At 38.2% G+C, this 22,386-nt stretch overlaps 1 protein-coding gene across 2 annotated transcripts in view; it reads left to right on the plus strand.

The window, feature by feature from the left end:
* grid2 (glutamate receptor, ionotropic, delta 2) overlaps positions 1–22,386 on the plus strand; it is an 874,963-nt gene that overhangs the window by 533,378 nt on the left and 319,199 nt on the right. The gene's annotated exons all lie outside the window — the stretch shown is intronic.

Raw genomic sequence — 22,386 nt, forward strand, 5'->3', positions numbered from 1 at the left:
TGTCACTAGTTGGTTGCTGTAGTATCCATGATGGTTGCTAAGGTGTTACAAGGTGGTTGCTAAGGTAACAAAATGCATGGTTAATTTACACTTGGCTTGCAAAAGTATTAATCCCCCTTCAAACTTTTTTTTTTTTTTTTTAATATTTTGCCACCTTACAAACATACAATCCCACATTTAAATGTATTTTATTAGTTTAAGTGATAGACCAACACAAGAAAGCACATAATTGTGTAGTGGAATGTAACCGATACATGTTTTTTAACATTATGAGTTAAAAAGAAAAATCTAAAATGTTTGATGTGCAAAATTATTCAGCCCCTCTATATTAATATTTATAGAGGCACATTCTTCTGAAATTGCAGCTGCACGTCATTTGAGGTTTGTCTCCACCAGCTTTGCAGATCTAGAGACTGAGATTTTTGCCCTATTCTTCTTTGGAAAATACTTGGAAATACTTTGGAAAACCTCAGTCAGATTGGATGGAGAGCATCTGTAAACAGAAAATTCCATGTCGTGCCACAGAAGCTCAATGGGATTTAGGTCTCCATCCAATCTGGCTGAGGTGGAACTATTTTGCAAAGAAGAAAAAGTCTCTAGATCGGCAAAGCTGATGGAGAACAAACCCCAAAAGACTTGCAGCTGCAATTTCGGCAGAATGTAGCTCTATTACGTATTGATGTGGGGGGTTGAATATTTTTGCACATCACTCCTTTCAGAACCTTTAATTAAAATTTTGAAAACCATGTATCGTGTTTATCGTTTTACAACCACCACTGCATTTCTGTAATATACACTAGCCAACACACTTGTGCATATTGAACATAATCTATTCACATGCACAATGACTTTATTATTATTTATTTATTTATATATTGTTTTTTTCGGAATGGTTTCATATTTGCTGTACTCCAACCTGAATCTCGCTGCACCAGGATAATAACTTTGTTGATCAAAAACATCCTGTGTACAGGGCGTAAGGAATTATCTCTGTGTTATTTTCCTTCAATCACAGTCGTCCTCCTTTGTGAATCACTGAATTTCCTCCAGGGAGGAAACATTAGCGAAGTCTAGCATATTTCCTGGAAACTGTACGAGCCGCTGACGGAGGGGGGCTGCTCTTGTTTTTCTAATAGCCCGTCAGTGCAGGGTGTCGGAGGAGCTTTCTTCAGGGGATGTGGTTGGATGCTGCGTGAAGTGACATGGTGCCAAAGCCCAGACCTGGCAGGGCTGGCATGAGGGCAGAACGAGCATGTGACCTGATTAACTGTGTCTATTAATGCATTGTGTGGTAGATTATGTATTAGTGGTACTGTAGTAGCTTGCACATGTTAAGAAACATTGCAAAAATCCTAATGCCTAAATGCCCAAATGTTTGTGGATATCCCTTTATAATGAATGCATTATGTCACTCAATCATTTTAAACTCCTAGTTTCTATCCCCCTTCAGACAGCCTGCAACTGTTTTTGCTGATTTTAGTTTTTTTTTTAAATAATTTTCTTGTATATCTTATTAAAATGCTGTTTTTTTTTAACCTATTTATTCTATTTACTTTTTTGTGTTTTGTCAATCCCTTCCCTATGTAGTTGCTCGGCTACATTGCAAATGAGGGCCACCTTTAATGTACTCAGAGTTTAAATAAAGGTTGATTGATTGATTGAATGATTGATTGGTTGATTGATTCAGAATGTGTAATTGCACCGAGCATGTGGAACAGCACTTCTAATGCAGGCTAATGTAAATAAATTGCTGTGTCAAAGTCTGGGCTCTATTGAACACCTTGTGCAAGGTGTGTTGCGATGCTTGTTGCTATCTTACACCCTGTAAACAGTCTATTTTCATGCCTTGTGTCTGTACTGTTAAAATAGCATCAGTGTTTAGAAATATATCTATGCTGATGGGTGTGATGGTCTGGAAGTGAGGCGGAGGAAAATACACTTATTCGGTCAGTGCGCCACTGACCCTTTAAAACCCTGACAACAGTCAACAGTCAACAAATCTTAGGGATTGCTTAGGGGCTGCTTTAAGTTGCAATCATTGTTGCAGCATGTCTAATTCCTGTCGAGAAGTACTGCAGATAGAATAGGAATCTCTGGAGCAGATTATCACAAACTTATTGGCACCATGGCTTAATAGAAGTCTTTAATTGAAGAAATATATGGACTACATGCACAAATGTAATAGGACACCTGTTCACTTGCTCAACCCACCAATTTTATATAAAATGTCCAGGCCTGCAGTGGTTACTATTTTATTTTTGTAATGATCTTGTATTTGTCCAGAAATCACTGGAACAATTTATTTATTTATGTCTAAACAAACATGCAAGGAAGCACAATGAGCAACACTGAGGTCAGCAAAAAATGATTGAGGTTATGTCCAATAATTGTAATTCTATATTATATAATTTATATTATTTATAACATATAATAACATAATTATTGTGACAGGCCTAGAAATGGCCGTGTTATAGGCACAGTTTATAGGCTGTATTTGCTCTAGCATAAAGCACCAGACTGGCACACAGCAGCCCTGAGGCAAGTCTGAAAGAAGATCAGCAGTGCAGTGGACAGACAGAAGACATGCTGGTGGTGGGTGGGGGGCAGGGGGTCTTCACTGAAGCAGGAGGTGAGAAGCTGGCCATAGACCCAACTCCTGAAGCTGTCACTCACAGCACTGTAATGTGTGTGTGTGTGCGGAGGAGCAGCATGGACAGATGTCCATCACGTCATCACTGACAGACTGACAGACGTGTGGACTGAAGTCAGAGGAGAGTAATGATACTGAGTGTGTGATATTGTGACAGTATAAAAACGCAATGCTCTCGCAACCACCTACAGACTGCATAGCAACCACCCGTAACACCATATCACCTGTCTAACAAACTACCTACAGTATCTTACAAATGTGAGTTTTTTAAAAATATATGTTTTGTTCTATTTTTTCATGGGACAACACTGAAGATATGACACTTCAAAGTAAAATATTATTCAGCTATATATATATATATATATATATATATATATATATATATATATATATATATATATATACAGCTCTGGAAAAAAATAATATCCCTTAAAAATGATTCTTTGATTCTTTAATTTTACCAAATTGAAAACCTAAAATATAATCAAGAGGAAGATTAATGATCACAAGCCATCAAACCAAGCTGAACTGCTTGAATTTTTGCACCAGGAGTGAGTAGCATAAAGTTATCCAAAAGCAGTGTGTAAGACTGGTGGAGGAGAACATGCCAAGATGCATAAAAACACTTAAAACTTTATGAATATGAACTTGTTTTCCTTGCATTATTTGAGATCTGAAAGCTCTGCATCTTTTTTTTATTTGAACTATTTCTGATTTTCTGCAAATAAATGCTCTATATGACAATATTTATCTTCCTCTTGATTATATTCCAGAGGTTTTCAATTTTGGTAAAATCAAGGAAAAACAACATAAATACCAGCCACCTTACAACACCATAGCAACCACCTGGGAAATGATTCCAACTACTGTACCTAACAACTCCATATCAACCACAAAGTAACCCCCTAGTAACCCCTGATTTATGCGATCACCAGCAATACTATAGTAATCACCAAACACCACTCCTACCAGCCACATGGTAACCCCATACCCACCACCACCACCACAACACCTGCAGCTTTTATACAAGTGCAATCAGCTGCTCTGTCAAGCCAAATTAACGTTTCTCCACAGTATTCCCTTCTCTAGTTATTGTTGCTATTATTATTTTTTATGAAGCGTAAATGAACATATACTCACATTAGAATATAAGCAGCAGCTAACAGAAACACGGCTTAATTATTAAAGTAGGAATTAGTCAGGCAGCTAATGCATCCGAAATCCAGAGATTTCCACAGCTTTGAGGGTGTATTTAGCCATTTTCTTTAATGCATTTTTAATCAAAGGAAGATGAGTGTATTTTGCTGAGTGTATTCCTCATGTGCACCAGGATCGGCTTTCTCTGTGTCTGCTCTACATACCCTGTGTGAACATGTCAAACACTGGTACAATTTGAGCTACATTTTGTCTTTTTAGTGTGCTTTTAAAAATTGACTAATTTTTTGATAAATGAGTTGAGCTTTACTCAGTATTGTGAAAAAAAGGAAACTTTGGGCCTGAGTATATATGGCATTTTAGGTGACTGGATCACATTAGGGGTCCTATCTTACACCTTGCACAAGTTTTCACACTGTTTTCACATCTTGTGTCTGTTGCACCATTAAAATAGTTCAAACAATTTATGAATATTTTTACGCAGATGGTTGGAGTAGTTTAGAACTGAAGTGTGTTAAGGTAGATTTCTTGTGTATTGCTATCTTGGCAATGGAAAACACAGGTGCTCCAATGACTGATTTAAACTCAGACAACAGTCAACTGTCAGACATTCATTCCTAGTGCACTTTCCACCAGTGCCACTGAAACACAAGCCCAAATTATGACCCATCCACCCCCATGCTTAAAAGTTGGTGAGGTTTTCTTGTCATTTTTTTTTTCTCGCAAACATACTGTACGTTTGCTTACCAGAACAAAAATGCTTCGTAGACTTTTGTAAAAAAAAAAAAAAGTTCAAATCTTATCTCTTGGGGTTGAATAAGTTTATGCATGATGATTCCTTATATTTTCTCCCTGTAAAATATGCAAAAAATAATCAAATGCAAAAATAATGCATTACCGATACACATTCTTTTTTTTTTTTTGTAATACACTGAAAACTGGAAAAATGTGTTGATGTGATGTGGTTAGAATTTGGTTTACATTATTCTTGACTGGCCTAATAGATGTTTGTTGCATTATTCGGATGATTTGGATCATCCAGAATGACCTCAAAGGACATTTTTGATTGGTCAGATTTCTTAAAGCACACATTAGGTGTTCTAGTTGCAGTATTACAGTATATATAGTTATCAGTCAGTGACCATACTAAACAAAAGCCAATCTTTTGGAAGCCTTGTTGTTTCTACTTATTTTTAGCCAAGACGTTTTGTTCCAACACTGTGTCCAAATCTACCTTAGCAGGAGTGCTGTGCTGTTGTTGTTGCTGCCATCATTGTTTTTGTTGTTGTATTATTTTTATATTTCTTGCTCTGCAGCTGTCAGGCCACAGTGTCTGCCTGCTCAGGCCACAGCTTGTGTGATTCAGCTCTCACACCACTTGACACTGTGCCTGGTCACTTCAGCTCAAGGTAACCGTGCTGAATGATGGGCCTGTCGGCACACGCACGCATACACACACACACACACACTCACATATACTCACACACCGGCACCACAGAGAGGGGAAGTCGTGTCCAGACAGATCCTGTTTACCACTATTCAAGCTTTTGCTCTAAGAATCTGTTGAACACGGACAAACTCCTGTTATACACTCTGACCTTGAGAACTCTGTCTGGAAGAGCAGTGAAACTTGATGCGAAATTGTAACACAAATGCAGCCTGTGCTGTATCTACAAAACAGTGAAGAAGACAAGATAGAGCCACTGGTAGAAGCTCTGCTAGAGAGTGGGTCTAGGGAAAGCTCCAAGTAGGTCAAGGAGGAGGGCGAACATGATGGACAACAGGCCTGGATAATAGAAACAGTTTCTGAAATTATTTCACTGTTCCTCAGCTAAAATTTGAACTTGAACGTTTGCTTGGTGGTAGCAGATGTAGCAGATAAACAATACTTACAACCTTTTTTTTTTCTACCCGGGTAGAATAAACTCAAGATATTGCAGACGAATGCAGTGTGTCATGATTTTTATGACTGTTGTGTAATTAATAGTATTGCTACATCACTACTGATCTATTAACATCACTACAGATCTATTAACATCACTACTGAACCATTAACATCACTACCGATCTATTAACATCACTACTGAACCATTAACATCACTACTGAACCATTAACATCACTACTGATCTACTAACATCACTACTGATCTATTAACATCACTACTGATCTATTAACATCACTACTGATCTATTAACATCACTACAGATCTATTAACATCACTACTGAACCATTAACATCACTACTGATCTATTAACATCACTACTGATCTATTAACATCACTACTGATCTATTAACATCACTACAGATCTATTAACATCACTACTGAACCATTAACATCACTACTGATCTATTAACAGCACTACAGATCTATTAACATCACTACAGATCTATTAACATCACTACTGAACCATTAACATCACTACTGATCTATTAACATCACTACTGATCTATTAACAGCACTACTGATCTATTAACAGCACTACTGATCTATTAACAGCACTACTGATCTATTAACAGCACTACTGATCTATTAACATCACTACTGAACCATTAACATCACTACTGATCTATTAACATCACTACTGATCTATTAACAGCACTACTGATCTATTAACAGCACTACTGATCTATTAACAGCACTACTGATCTATTAACAGCACTACTGATCTATTAACATCACTACTGATCTATTAACATCACTACTGATCTATTAACAGCACTACTGATCTATTATCATCACTACAGATCTATTAACATCACTACTGATCTATTAACATCACTACAGATCTATTAACATCACTACTGAACCATTAACATCACTACTAATCTATTAACAGCACTACAGATCTATTAACATCACTACTGATCTATTAACATCACTACTGAACCATTAACATCACTACTGATCTATTAACATCACTACAGATCTATTAACATCACTACTGATCTATTAACATCACTACTGATCTATTAACATCACTACTGATCTATTAACAGCACTACTGATCTATTAACATCACTACTGATCTATTAACATCACTACTGATCTATTATCATCACTACTGAACCATTAACATCACTACTGATCTATTAACAGCACCACTGATATATTATCATCACTACTGATCTATTAACATCACTACTGATCTATTAACATCACTACTGAACCATTAACATCACTACTGAACCATTAACATCACTACTGATCTATTAACATCACGACTGATCTATTAACATCACTACTGATCTATTAACAGCACTACTGATCTATTAACAGCACTACTGATCTATTAACATCACTACTGATCTATTAACAGCACTACTGATCTATTAACATCACTACTGATCTATTAACATCACTACTGATCTATTATCATCACTACTGATCTATTAACAGCACTACTGATCTATTATCATCACTACTGATCTATTATCATCACTACTGATCTATTAACAGCACTACTAAACCATTAACATCACTACTGATCTATTAACAGCACCACTGATATATTATCATCACTACTGATCTATTAACAGCACTACTGATCTATTATCATCACTACTAATCTATTAACAGCACTACTGATCTATTAACATCACTACTGATCTATTAACATCACTACTGAACCATGAACATCTCTACTGATCTATTAACATCACTACTGATCTATTAACATCACTACTGATCTATTATCATCACTACTGATCTATTAACATCACTACTGATCTATTAACATCACTACTGATCTATTATCATCACTACTGATCTATTAACATCACTACTGATCTATTATCATCACTACTGATCTATTAACATCACTACTGAACCATTAACATCACTACTGTAATATTAGTAATGTTCACAACTGAACATTAACATTGTTAGCTAACAGGCTAAACACCACAGCTGGTCTTTAAAATGTGTCCAACTGTTCTGAGGTACTCAAAACCAATATTGAAGACTCTGCCATCCAGGATTGATTGCTTAGCATGTTTCTAAATTCGCAACTACAGGAGCATTTTTTTAATACCTGTTTTTAGAGCATGACATCACCAGTTAGTGAGTATCCACAGTGCATCCAGCCTGTTTTTTTTTTGTTTGTTTTATAACTCTTGCAGTTCCCAACCCTTGATGAGTTGGTCAGACACATCTGGTCAAAAGTTAATTGTGACCGTTAGAATTTTGTTTGTAGTGATGTTTTATTTAGCAAAATACAATTTAGCATTAAATATAAGACACATCATGCAGCTATCTAAAATGACTGATACTGAATATCATGAAAAAATATGGCCCCAAGCCCCAAGCTAAGATATTATTAGTACATGTCCGATAAGCTAAATTTTTAAGGCATTTTTTTCCTCTTTGCTAAAGTGTGTGTACTCCTAAAGCTAAATCAAGGTGACAGTAAGGAAGTCATCCTCATGCTATCCCGCTCCGCTGACCGACGGAGAAAAACTTTTTTGCTGCTCAACCAAATTTCCTTCACCTCAGCAGGAAGCGGCGCGGCCATTTGAAAATGCATTATTCAGGATGGAGGATGGGAGATGATGACCTCTCGGCTTCATTGTGAGCATTGTACCTGCAGCTCTGAAGCCTCTGAGGCTGTGCCTCGGTGACGAATAGAGGAATAGAGGAAATCCACCTGGAAAAATAGAGCTTTTGTTTGAGATGAGAATGAGGCCTCATTTCAGAGGAGGCTTCACGAAATTACGTTCCCATAAAACATTTTTAGCTATAAAAGGCTTTAGTTCAGCTGTGTGCCAAAATGCAATATGTTCCAATGGAATAATATTACTTTGTATGGAATTTTAACCTGGAAATAGTAACCCAGTGACATCCAATCCCAGTTCCTGTTCCTGCATGATAATCATAATTTTCCTGAATAGTATAAAGCTTGGAGTGTTTGTTAGATTACTGTGATAAATGTTGTAAATTTTGACATTTACTATGCAAATCCAGGGCAGGTTCTTTAATAACATTCTCATACATCTCCTGTTATAATCAGAAAGGTCTTGTTTAGAAGAAAAAAAAACTATCAATGCAAATTCAATCACCTTTACCCTATTACACATATGTAATACCATAATAAATCAAATCTACACGATTACTTTTTTTTAATGTTTTGGTGTAATGCAGCAGAATCCAGCAGCTGTTTTTCACATTTTGTCAGAATTTGACGATGAACAGACAAATAGTTATGCCCCAAAATTACTTATTCTATAATATACTGGGTCTGTGTTTACAAAAAATAACATAGAATCTATAGAAATATGATTATTGGCTTTCTCATGTAAATCTGGAGTTCAAATATTATCTGATTACCTGATTAAGTGCATGTAAACACTTTAATCATGTTAGATTTGTTATTGACAATTCTGCTATTCATTTGCAGTAATTAGAATATTAAGCAGGCATGAACACACTCAATAATTAAACAGTTTTTGACTATTAAGGTTCTGTTGTGTAATCACATGCCTCAAATATTGATCCTGATGGTTTAATCGAGGCTGTATCACTGTAATTTACTGTATGGCTGTAATTTATCTGCAGGAGTGAATATATAACTTAAGCAATATACATTGCTTACATATACATGAGAGGAAGTGCTGTAACGTGTAATATTGGCACTGCTGTGCTGCAGTCATGGGCACAAGGTCGCAGGCCAATATTTATTACACGTTATTACGCAATATTACATTTTATAGCACAAACCTCAAATGTGTTGTTGCGATTATACCACAGTTCCATTCTTGCTGTTTATTGAACATTTTTGAGTTAACGAGGAAGAGAAAAATACAATCTGTTTGGTTATTAAACTCCGCAAGTTAAGATCCAAGTTCCATTGCTGCTCTATTTGTAGCTGCGCTGTTTGGCTTGTAAGCGCTGCATCGTTGCTAGGTTACCTGTATGTGGCGGAGTAATACATGGAGAGCTTCAGGTAAAATGTGAAACTCATATATTATATACATGTAATACATACAGAATGATCTATTTTAAGCGTTTTAAGCCAATGAAAACCCCAAAAGTCAGTGTCTCAGAAAATTAGATTATTATAGAAGACCAATTGGTACTTTTGGCAGTGTGGGCAGTGTGTCGAGTCAGCAGAGGGAAGCATGAAGTGCTGCACTGGCTTTGGGCTTGATATAAAACACAGTGGACCAACACCAGCAGATGACGTGGCTCTCCTAATTTTTGCACCTATAGTATGTACATTGATGTTCTTGCAGACAATACTGCTGTAGATGTTTGTAGTTGTGTAGTTGGATGTGTGAGACATGTTTCAGGCTGAGAGTGATGCTGCTGTAATGAGTGAGGAATGTGCTGTGTCTGCAGTGTGTGGAGGGAAGGAAAGTGTGCAGTTCTGTTCAGAGCAGAAGGACCGGGCTGATTGTGGAGGGTAAGCAGCAGCAGGTCGGGCTGGCGTGAGCTCAGGCGAGTCTCCGGGGACCGGTGGGGCCGGTGGGCCGGTTGATGTGTCAGCCATTTGTCCTGTCACACGGACCGCCATCCGGCTCGCGAGATTGATTATTTACAACTGCGGCACCGCCATCACTCGCCACTTCCTGCGAGCCGGTCCCCGGTATTACATGGCCAATTACACCCCGCCAGCCATTCTCTCATCTCAATCAAATTATCCCTACATTGTGTTTAATTTCAATCCCTGAGAGCACGGCCGTTTCGCACGGATCCGCGGTGGCGATACATCACCCTCGGAATCTCGCCGGGCGGCCGGGGCGGCTGACACAATGCGTTGCGCGGAAAATGGATAATACGAGCGGCGTCGGCGCTCTCGATTAGAGTGGAACAGGAGACGAAGAATGAAATTACCGTCCTGCGTTTCTCTCTTTCTCTTTTTTTTTTTTTTTTTTATACATTTTTGACTTCCTCTCTAATTCACGTACTTCACTTAAATGGGAAGTCTGCGAGAAAGATGGATTGCATGTGAAATTGGAATTGTCTGCAGTCGGCAGGCGAGAAAGTGAAGTGCTCTCTCCATTGCGAATGCATTAATTTCTGGTTTACTCCAGCAGCCCCGGCGACGCGAGTCTTGTCTCCCGAAATAGCTCGCCGGTGCACGAGTCCCGCGCATTGATTATGACTGGGACGGCGTGCTGAGTCTTGAGGGCACTCGTGTCAGCGGCTGATGGGGAGTTAGTGCATGTGTGAATCATAACAGGTGCTCGCGAATCAAAGGCTATTCAAATTGGGTGGAGACGTCCTTGCTTTAACCGTTAGAGTCGTATGGCGAGTCTCTGGCGACTGCTCTGCATGTCACACGATAAAAGAAATAAAAAAAAGATTCCTCTTGGGAAGCTGAAAGTACTGTACACTCTTCAACATATAAAGCCTCCATGAGGGGTTCTTCACATTACGCAAAGCTTTCCTACCACTTAAAGTCTTTTCCTAGAGCTGTGTGTCCTAAAACTATGGAAGCCCATTTCCGCCACCTGAAGAAAAAAAAACGTCCTCAAGTCATAATTATGGGATAGTAAGTCATAATTATGAGATAGTAAGTCATAATTATGAGATAGTAAGTCATAATTATGAGATACTAAGTCATAATTATGAGATGACTTTTTATCTCATAATTAAGACTTACTATCTCATAATTATGACTTACTATCCCATAATTATGACTTTTCTATCTCATAATTATGACTTAGTTGAGGACGTTTTTTTTTCTTCAGGTGGCGGAAATGGGCTTCCATATAAAACAGTTGGGCAGGGGGTGGGAAAAAAAAAAGTGGTAAATTCTTGTACTTGAGTCGAAGTAAAATCCTGTACTTGAACTTGAGTGGAAACACTACTGGAGTAAAAGTAGAAGTCATCAGTTTATGTTTCTACTTCAGTTAAAGTAAAGATGTTTAGTTTGTTGAAGTTATAATCAGTTGAGTTATTCTAGATCTTCTTTAGAGCCTGTTTATACCAGTCTTTAACATTTAGAGGTGCTCAGAAACTGATCTTATCAAATTCGAATGCAAGTGTAAATGTAATTTGTTTTCTTTAGGGGTGCACTACATTTTTACTATAACGAATTTGGTTTACCACATAATTTAGATTGAAAAATAAAATTATTTTATCATACTGTGCTCCATAACTACATACCAATATTGTGAGCTTCATAATAACTCAAGATCAGAATAATGTACAGACATCATAGCAAACCATCCTGTGCACAGGGCTCCAAACTAACATAGTCCCATTGCTCTGAGGCTGTCAAAAAAAAAAAAAAAGCTCCTTTTTTGGGACACTTTCAGGACAGTATTGCATGCAGTAAAATCCGGCTTGAAATCTGAATGTAATTTTCACTCAACATGGCATCTGTTTACAGATAAAGTTGGTGGGTTGCCATGTCAGTTAATTTTGGAGCTCTGTTTTATTGCAGTATTAGATATCAAATGTACTGTACAGATATACAACTCTGGAAAAAAAATTAAAAGACCACTTCAGTTTCTGAATCAGTTTCTCTGATTTTGTTATTTATAGTTACATGTTTGAGTAAAATTAACATTGTTGTTTTATTTAATAAACTACAGACAACATTTCTCCCAAATTCCAAATAAAAATATTGTCACGTGGAGCATTTATTTGCAGAAAATGAGAAATGGCTAAAATAACAAAATAAGATGCAGAGCTTTCAGACCTCAAATAATACAAAGAAAACAAGTTCATATTCATAAAGTTTAAGAGTTCAGAAATCAATATTTAGTGGAATAACCCTGTTTTTAATTTTAATCACAGTTTTCATGCATCTGGGCATGTTCTCCTCCACCAGTCTTACACACTGCTTTTAGATAACTTTATTCTACTTGGTTTGATGACTTGTGATCATCCATCTTCCTCTTGATTATGTTCCAGAGGTTTTCAATATGGTTAAATCAAAGGAACTCATCTTTTTTAATTGGTCTCTATTTTTTATAGAGAGCTGTAGTTTTATTTATATACTAGTACTGTGGTGATTAATCTATAACAGTGCATCAACAGCAAAATATATCAGCATCAATATTTTAAGCTGACACTTCATTTTATTCCTTTTTTTATGCTTTTTAGATATCTAAAACTCTTTTGTTATTCTGCACTGTTTTAATTGCTGCACAAGGTCAGTTTTGGCTTTAGTTGATGGCCACCTCCATTCAAAGCTTTGACACAGTGTGACTATGGTGATGAATGCATTATTAAAAGTGTCCAAAGCCCCAACAAACTGACACTTATTGAACTTAGCATGAAACTAAAAGCTTTCAGTTTCATTAGCTTATCACAGTAGCATTAATGCAGTGTAAAAACACCTGAACAGACATTCAGGTGCTAATCTGGGCAGTGAACCACCTGAAATTAATGAACCATTGTGAGTGCCATCATGTCTGTTCATGTTTGTTAACCATTAGTAGAGACTCTTTTGAAATATGTTTTTCTGCATTGGGCAGTGGACAAAAAATGGCACTCTATTTAATGCTGTTTTTGTTTGAGAAATTATTTTTAATAGATGATTACTTGTTTTTAAAAGAGGATATATTATGCCAAACTCTATTTCCACATGGGTCTCAAGGGCAGAACAAATCATTTAATGTGTTTTCTACGATTTAGTTGAAAGAGTTTGGTGTCAAGAATCATATGCATATATTATTCGTTATAGCCATTTGGAAACCTGCATAGAACCACCCTGGCACCACCCCCCACCTGTCAACCCACACCAGAGCCCCACCAACTAGATTAGTTGAAGATCTGACTTTTTGGTCATTTTCGTTGAGAGCCTCGGACACTACACAGCATTAGGATTAGCCAGCAGACTTCGTTTGAGGGAGGGATCTGTACCTACTGTCTGTGACATGTCAGTAGATGAGGGAGATCATGGATAAACTAGCTTGTTCGTGTTTTGCTATTTAGCACAAGCAAACACTAATGTGTGGTAAGCAACAGCCAGCAACAGCTTATTTGCATTACAGCCCTTAAACGGCTCATTCCTGTTTTGTTTTATTCACCCATGTTGTTATTGCCTTAGTCCCGCCCTTTCATCTGTGTTTCTTTGGGTGTCGTTTGTAACCCCGCCCCCCACATGTTTCCTTCTCCATGTGTTCCCAACTCTCTTCATGTATATAGAGCCCCTTGTTTGAGTGTTCTTTGTCAAGTGTTTTATATTTTTTGTATTCTTGGTTTTCCTTGTATTCTTGTATGTTTTGTATGCTCTGTGTTGTGAATAGAACTGATGTGACATCAGTTCTATCCTTGCCAGTTTCAGTCCCTATCAGAATGAGCCGTTTAGGGGTTTTGTCAATTTTACGCAAATAAGCTGTTGCTGGCCACGTTCCATGTTTATGCTGAGTATTTACGACCTGTTAGTGTTTGCTTGTGCAAAAAAATGGCAACACACAAACAAGCTAGATGGGTACAGATGCCTCAGTCAGACAAAGTCTGCTGGCTTATCCTAATACTGTGTACTGCCCGAGGTTCTCAACTAAACCGAAAATCGAAATCTGACCGAAATTTAGTGATCTAGTGGGTGGGGCTCTGGTGGTGGTTGACAGGGGAGGGGTGGTGCCAGGGTGGTTGGATGCAGATTTCCTTATTGTGACATCACAATCTAGGTTTTTTGAGTACATATTTTTTTTTTTTTTTTAATGTTTCTTCACTGCTTAGTGTTCTCAGTTTTTTGTATTCTTAGTTTTATCTTCTCAGTTTAGTTTTCCCTGCTTGGTTTCTTAGTCTAGTTTTCTCAGTTTATCTTTTTAGCCTTGTTTCATCTGTTTTGTTTTGCTTTGGTTTACTTATATTAATTTAATTAAATCTTACATGCGTTTACATCCAGCCCCCCCTCTTCCCTCCATTTGTGACAGGTGGTGAGATCTTCTCTTCTTTATGTGAGAGAAATTTTGTCCGAATAACCCATAGACCTACAGTATTCTAACTTTTGTAAAAAAAAAAAAAAAAAAAAAAAGGTGGTATAATATGTCCTCTTTAATGTCATAATTAAAGTAAATTGACTGGTTAAATGTCGTAATATTATCACAAATCCAGGCAGATTAAGCCTATTTCATTGTTCCGTTTCAATTTGAAGGTTTACTTTGTACCTCCTACCGCACTCCCTCCTACATCAGCGCTTTACTCCGGCTGGAAAATTTGGAAGTCACATTGAATTTACTTTGGGGTTTTTGTGCCATTCGTTCTGGGGGAGTTCTAAGGCGCGTGCGTGCGCTTATTTATTCATTCATTCATTATTAATGCCGGAACTCTCCCGAAGATGAGGCTGGTTGAATGGTGACACAGTCATGGCATGTGCTGATAAGCCCACTGTGGATGGATTAAGCTTCTAATCCCCTCTCAACCCTCCGCTTTACTCATGTACAGAGAAGGAAGGGGTCAAACACCAAGTCTTACCTTATAGTACAGTCAGCAGTGCATAGGGCTGACTCACCAGCTCCACCAGTCTGGACTCTTAAATATTCCTCTCGCTGCTAAGGGTGCATTCAGCGTGCATTACAGCGTGTTGACGGACTGCAGACGCACCAATGCATGGTAATTACTCTACAGTGGCAAACCATGACAATTGAACCTGGAACCTGCAGTCTGAACCATAGACTGTATATAAGTATGGACAGGACGTCCCCATTCACTGTTATTACGGCGTTTTCAAGCCACAATATGGCGGTGGGAGGCGGGGCTATGTGACTGCCCAAACCCTGCCCTCCTCTCAACTACTCTTAGTGTTTTATCGTTATTTTCACCAAACAAGTTACTTAACTAACCTGACCTGAGTTGGCTAACCTAGTTAACTAGTTAGCTTTAGCTAACTAGGTTAAAAACCTGACCTAGATACTAAAATTAGGTAGAAGAACAAAGTACGAATACTAATGAATTGAATTGAAGGAGGGAAACTATCCATTTACCGAAAAACATGCAGAGATTTTTTTTTTTCTTGAGGCTCTGTTAAAACAGTTAACTGCTGAACAAGCCATTGCTTTACTTTAGAAATTCAGTCATTTTTAACAGTAAAATCCGAATGTCAGAAAGGTCAATCAACTTGCCCTCAGCTGTCAATCACCACATCACCACACCCCTTTAAACATCATGGAATAACTCCTATAAAAGGTATTAACTGTAAATAAAAACACTGGGGGGTTATGTACACAGGAGGGGGGCTTGCAGAAATAAAAGTCCTGGATGTGTAATTTTAGAGTAAAGATTCTGCCATCTCTCATTCAGTTGAATGGAAATAGGCGGGGTTAAAAGTTGTACTGGAGCCAGACACCAGAGGGCGTAAGAGACGTAGTGGCTTCACTTTTCAACCCCAAAGTATGGTCAAAGTACGGTCGTGATGTCCATACTTTTATACAGTCTATGGGTAATACTCATTTCAAGTAACCTATAGTGCAAAATCACTCCATGGATTTTTTTATTATTATTTTAAACCTGGAAAACCCTTTTTTTAAGGGTACCTACACAGGAGCTTCATAACACATGCATGCATGCATGCATACATGCATACATCCAACACTGAAAAATGACTTTATAAAGCACTACTTCAATATTTATGAACAGCTTATGCCCGAACTCCTGCAGCAATGACACATGCAGATGATTTATGAAATAAAAAAGCATTTACTGATTTATTATGCACTACATACATACAAAACTGATGTGTACATATGATTTAGGAGAGGAAAAACGATGATATGAAGGCCTAAAAGAGCCTCCTAAGGCTCTTTCTTCTTTCATAACAGGTTTAGTAAATTCTACTTAAGGAAATTGTGCTATAAATATAAAATGTGGTTTCATTTCAGTATTAGGGCAAAAAATAGATATGTATCGTTTATAAACAATATGAAAAAGTGAAATATGTTATATAACAGAGGTGGGTTGACTGTACAAATGTATAACATCACTGTCCAATAAAAAGTATCTCCATTTTTGTCGATTTTTAGTTTACTGCATGATCTGAACACAGACTGTCTTTATATTGTGTGAAATTCTACAAAATTATCAAAAAAAAAAAAAATTGAGTTGTCATAAATGCATAATCTTGCAACAGACATAAATGTACAATAATGTGTAAATGTTTTAGGCACCTGTGAAAATTGTGAACAAATTAAAAATCTCCTTATCTGGGCAGTATCAATTTTTTGTTCAGTAAATCGTGTATATTAGAATAAACTCAAAAGTAGTGATTTTAAATCACTGTATACATCTCCAAGCATCTCTAAAGCTATCCTAGTATCGAGTCAAGCAATAATTAGAGTTATCATCATATCAGCACCTGGTTTGTTAAATCAGAGCTTAATGATGTTAAATGAGGTGCGATGGTGGAATTAAATACAGCCACCGGGGAGCTAGCTAGGGGGCATCCAGAAGAAATCTGGAACCCACCATTGTTCTTCAGACTAGCTTAAATGAGCTCACAGGATATGAATTACTTTCTAAACAAATCTGTACTGTATTTATGTTTATTAAAAATATGTTAGAAATATTCAGATAATAATGTGGTGTTTCAGGCAGTAACACTCAGTGCTGGGATAATGTGCTTAGGTGCCTAAAACTTTTGCACAATAGTGTATATTTCTTGTTATATATTATAGCATCGCAGGGGTGGAGTAACGAGACCAAGCGATAGTCCCATTCAGCAACTTTGTTTTAATCACAACAGGCTATATTTTTCCTTCCTAAAAACTCAGCTTCACCAGCATAGCTCTTATTCACCCTCCACACTAATACCAGAATGGTGAATAATGCTATGCAGAACAGTGGAAGTGCCACAACTAAATGAAATAAACACAAATATGACCCCATTGAGTTCTAAAACCCACCAGATTCTCAGGAGATCGCTAATGCATGGCCATTACTTTACAGTGGCAAACCATGCAGCAGAGCCCTTATTCACCCACTACACTAACACCAGAATGGTGAATAATGCTGCAGAACAGTGGAACCTCCACTGTTGTGGACTGTTGGACATGGACCCGTCAATTTTGACCAGAAAATTAGGGAGGATGCACCTTTTTTTTGGTCGTACTAATTTCAGTTAGCCTGAAATGCAAAAAATATATATTTTTTATTAACCTGGGTAAACCTCCTTAAAGGGCAGCTTTACCTACAGAGCCCTTATTCACCTTCTACACTAACACCAAGATGGTGAATGATGCTACATAGCAGCGGAACCACCATAAATAAATGGGTTCTCATTGGCATATGACTTTGTTGTAGATGCTTCTGTTTTGGTTGAAGCACCACTTTGTTAATTGCGCACCCCTACATGTCTTGCCAGAATAGAGGATTTTATCTGAGTCTCTCATGATAGCTAATGGATTGCAAATACTTATTTTTTGGTAATACTCACTTTAGGGAGCCTGAAATGCAAAAAAAAAAAAAAAGCTTACTTTTTTATTTTAAAGTGGGTAAACCTCCTGAAAGGGCAGCTTTACCAACAGAGCCCTTATTCACCCTGTAAACTAACACCAATATAGTGAATGATGCTACATAACAGTGGAACCACCATAAATAAATGGTTTCTGATTGGCATACGACTTTGTTGTAGAAGCTTCTGTTTTGGTTGAAGCACCACTTTGTTAATCGCGTACCCCTACATGTCTTTCCCTAGCAGAGGATTTTATCCGTTTGCATGTTATTGTAATTGTCTCATCCTGTCAGAGTAAGAGGTTTCGACCGCATTGAGTGATAAAACCCACCAGATTCTCTAGAGATAGCTTGAAGTCTGGCTTGTGAAACTGATCTGAACCGAGCTGTAAACTGCACGGTTTACTCGAGCGGCGTCTGGGGACTATTCGTCTTCCAAGGGATTATGAGCTGTTTACGCGTCTAGCTAGTGCTGATGAATGCAGAAAGAGGACTTGGGTTGACTGCTCACATTTGGAGCAGCATTTACAGTCGCTGAGCGTATCCACCCAGACGCAGAGCGACGTTGCGCAGATGAATGGAGATCTTTTTATTTAATTATTTATTTATTTCCGGAAAGGCTAACCCTAAATGCTTTGGCTTGCGCAAATCTCTCTCTCTCTCTCTTTATTTCGCTTTTTTCTTCTTCTCGCGAATCTATTCAGTCGTATCACCGCTCCTCCTTAATTGAAAATACCTGAGAATTGTTGCTGCATTGTAAAGCTGTGAATAACAAACATTGCTCACTTGACCATGCCGTGCCGGAGCAAGCCACCGAAAAACTGGAGCACGCTGTTGCAAATCCCATTCATGTTTCTGAAATGGAATTTTTGGTAGGTATTTGTGTTTGGACAGAGAAAAGAAATTTATCCTTTCATGCTCGGTTGCTGGCCATTTTTCTGTTGCATAAACATTGACCCTTCTCAATAAAACCTTCTCCAAAGCATTGTAGTTGTTCCATTTCATTTGTGGTCTTTAATTGGTCCTTTAACAAAGTACACACTCTTCTATGATCTACATGTTGCTAATTAATGGGTAGAAACCCATCATTGTGGTGAGCCTTTGGTCTAGTCCAGAAGCAAACAAAAATGTGCTTGATCCTCAGCCAAATTAATTAATTGTTTATTAAAAATGCAGTAGATTGGTCTCTTATCAGTCTTATGCATGCTGGTGTAGACTAGTGGTTTGGAGTTTGCAGTAGAATTTGGTGAAACAGCCTTTGTAATTTGTGCAGCATGTGGTTAATCATTGTCTTGTTGAAATATGGATGGACGTCGCTGGAAAAGATGTGGACTTGCATATGCATGTGCAGTTTTCTTTGAACTTGTTGCTGATAACAGTCTGGATGGTCCTTTTTGTCCTTGTTCTAGAGCACATGGTATCCATTTCTTCAAAAAAAAAAAAAATCTACAATACTGATTCATCTGATTACAACACATATGTCCAGATGCCTCCAAGACCAGAGACGTTAACACTACTTCTGGACATAACTTAGCATAAGGCTTCTACTTTACACAGTTTGGGAATTTAACTCCATCATAACTTTCTTGAATGTGATGAAGCAAAATGAAATTAAGCACACAGAACATCTCGGACCCTATCGTACACCCTGCACAAGGTGTGTCAAGATGCTCATTGCTATCTTACACCCTGTCAACAGTCTATTTTGGTTCTATTTTGGTGGTGGGAAATACAGGTGCGCCACTAACTGAATAAAACAATGACAACAGTCAACAGTCAGCTGCCCAATCTTGTCTTAGCCATGTGTGATGCAAATCCAGCTTTTAACTCAACAATGAACAGAATAAAGGCAGACTGATTTATTTTTATTTTTTTTTTTACGTTGTGCCCAAAACACACCCATATTTAATTAAGAGAATTTGTAATTGACCTTTGCACCATATATTGCTAAAATATGGTTCCTGGAGTTTAAACTCTCTGGAATGAAATAAAAAACAAACAAAATGTAGGAATAATTTGTCATTTTATCCCATAGTGTTCCAACTGTCCCTCTATGGCTGTAAGAGTTTTCAGAAATGTAATTGTGAAGAGTTAAGTTAGGAGTTAAGTGAAGAACACCCACAGGTATACATTAATACCCTTACAATATACAATATACAGCCACTGCCATTTAAAACCAACTGAACCAAGGATACAAAAAAAAGTGATACAATGTCACAAAAAAAACAAAAAACTTTGGTGCAGATTTGAACGAACCAGTTGTAAAAGTGAAAGGCCTCAATGAAAGGCCTCCCGGAGCAAGAGCATATTTTTCAGGGAAAGAAAACCCTTTTATCACCAAAATAATAGAGTTTCACGGGGAGGAACATTGGTCTGTCACCGTTGTGACCTAATTATGGTAAGGCTTCAAACGACTGGATATTCATTTAGGCTCCACCAGCTCCGTTAAAACGCCCGGAGGGCTGGCAGGGGACCGTCCGTTTTCAGCTTTAGGTGGACGTGATGAAAATGGTCAAAAAACGGAAACGTTTTCCCATGGCAAGGGCGGTTCAACATTGCACCCCGGGCAGCTTCACAGCAGAGCGGAAACGTCAGAGCCGAGCAAAGGTCCGGCTCATAATTCACTGACACGTGACCTCAGTCATTGACATGAGGATGATTAGAAGCCAGTGGAACAAAGGGCTTTTTTCGCAGGAAGCCATCAGAGTACATGAGGGAAATTAGTATGAGGGAAATTAGCCAGCAAATTAACCTCTAACCTTTCCTTCTTTCCAATCCGGACACGTATTTGTCGTGTCTCTCGTATTGGAGGGAGCGTTTTTGTCGTGAGGGATTTGCGCCTGGGCGTAGATCGTTTGTCACAAGCAGCCTTGACCTTTGCAGTACGTTCAAAGCGGATCTGCATGGTCCGAAAATTGTCCCTTGTCATAAAGCGACGTCATTTATCTTTGGCCGGGACACAGTTTGTTGCACGACATGTCAAACGTAATCTATAATTTAATTCCCCCTTCCCCTCACGCTCTCTCACTCTTCTCCACTCCGTCCGATGCAGATCGAGTGTGTGGAGGAAATTACTTCCGTGTTGTCCGTTCCGGCTGCGAGCCTCCGTCGGCAGCGAGGGTGCCCACTGGGCGTTCTGGTTATGAGCGGACTGTAATTATTTTATGTAAGGAAGTGAGGCTGGAGAGATGACAGGATTGCGCAGGAAAGCACAGGAAATGTTGTCACTTTAATTTAGTGGGCTTCACAAAAGACAGATTTGCCGCGTCAGCCGGCCCTCTCTGCGGACAGACCTGATGCGCTTTGACTCCATTCATCTATCAAAACGCCGCCGATCAATAGCTCTGATCGCTTGTTCAGGTTCCGGATTGTTCCGGATTGTGCCGGATTGTGCGGGGACCCTCGCGATTCTGCTGAGATTTGCACCTGTACCCTTAGTGTTCCCAAAAAGCTGCTCTGGCCTGATGTTGTCGGCTCAGGAAGCGATGTATTAAAAGTCATTAATGCATTAACATACAAAAAAGTTGCCAGGTTTTAGAGCGGGGAACCCCAGCTCTGCTTTAAAACTTTTTTTATATAATTAAATCACTTGGAGCTGGAGACTCCAGCGTGGGTTGATGTAAAATGTAATAGAAAATTTCAGAAAAAAAAAAAAACTTGCTGAGTTAGAGTTTTACAGTTAGAGTGTTGATGATGGGAATCATCCAAGAATGTTTGCTGCCTCTTTTACAAGAAAGTTAATACATGATAAATTTACAACCCCAGCAAAGAAAAAGTTGGGAAAGTATGTTAAAAAAAAAACGAAGCTATTTAAATGCAGACAGTACATTTATATTTAGATTTACATTTAAGGCATTTAGCAGATGACTTCATCCAGAACGATTTACAACAATGATTCGTTGTTTACTTCAAAATATTCGTAGCTAGTTTGTAGCAGTAGGATTAAGAAATACACAAAGCTTGACAATATTTAGAACCCTAGGGAAAGATGAGTCTTCAGTCAGTAGTTGAAGACCGCCAGTGACTCATTCCACCACCTTGGTCCTCCAGCACAAAGAGGAGTCGGGATGTATGTTTTCTGTTGGTTTTGAGTGATGGTGGGTTGAGCCAAGCTGAAGTACTGGAAGCTCTAAGAGCTCTTGACACAGATCTGGTCAATCTTTGACCATCAGTGCCATCAATTAAGAAGGAGCTGGTCAAGTTTTCGATTTGTAGTCCAGCGTCAGGGTTCGGAAT

Source organism: Astyanax mexicanus, chromosome 12 (genome assembly GCF_023375975.1).
Source record: "Astyanax mexicanus isolate ESR-SI-001 chromosome 12, AstMex3_surface, whole genome shotgun sequence".
NCBI classification, from domain to species: domain Eukaryota; kingdom Metazoa; phylum Chordata; class Actinopteri; order Characiformes; family Acestrorhamphidae; genus Astyanax; species Astyanax mexicanus.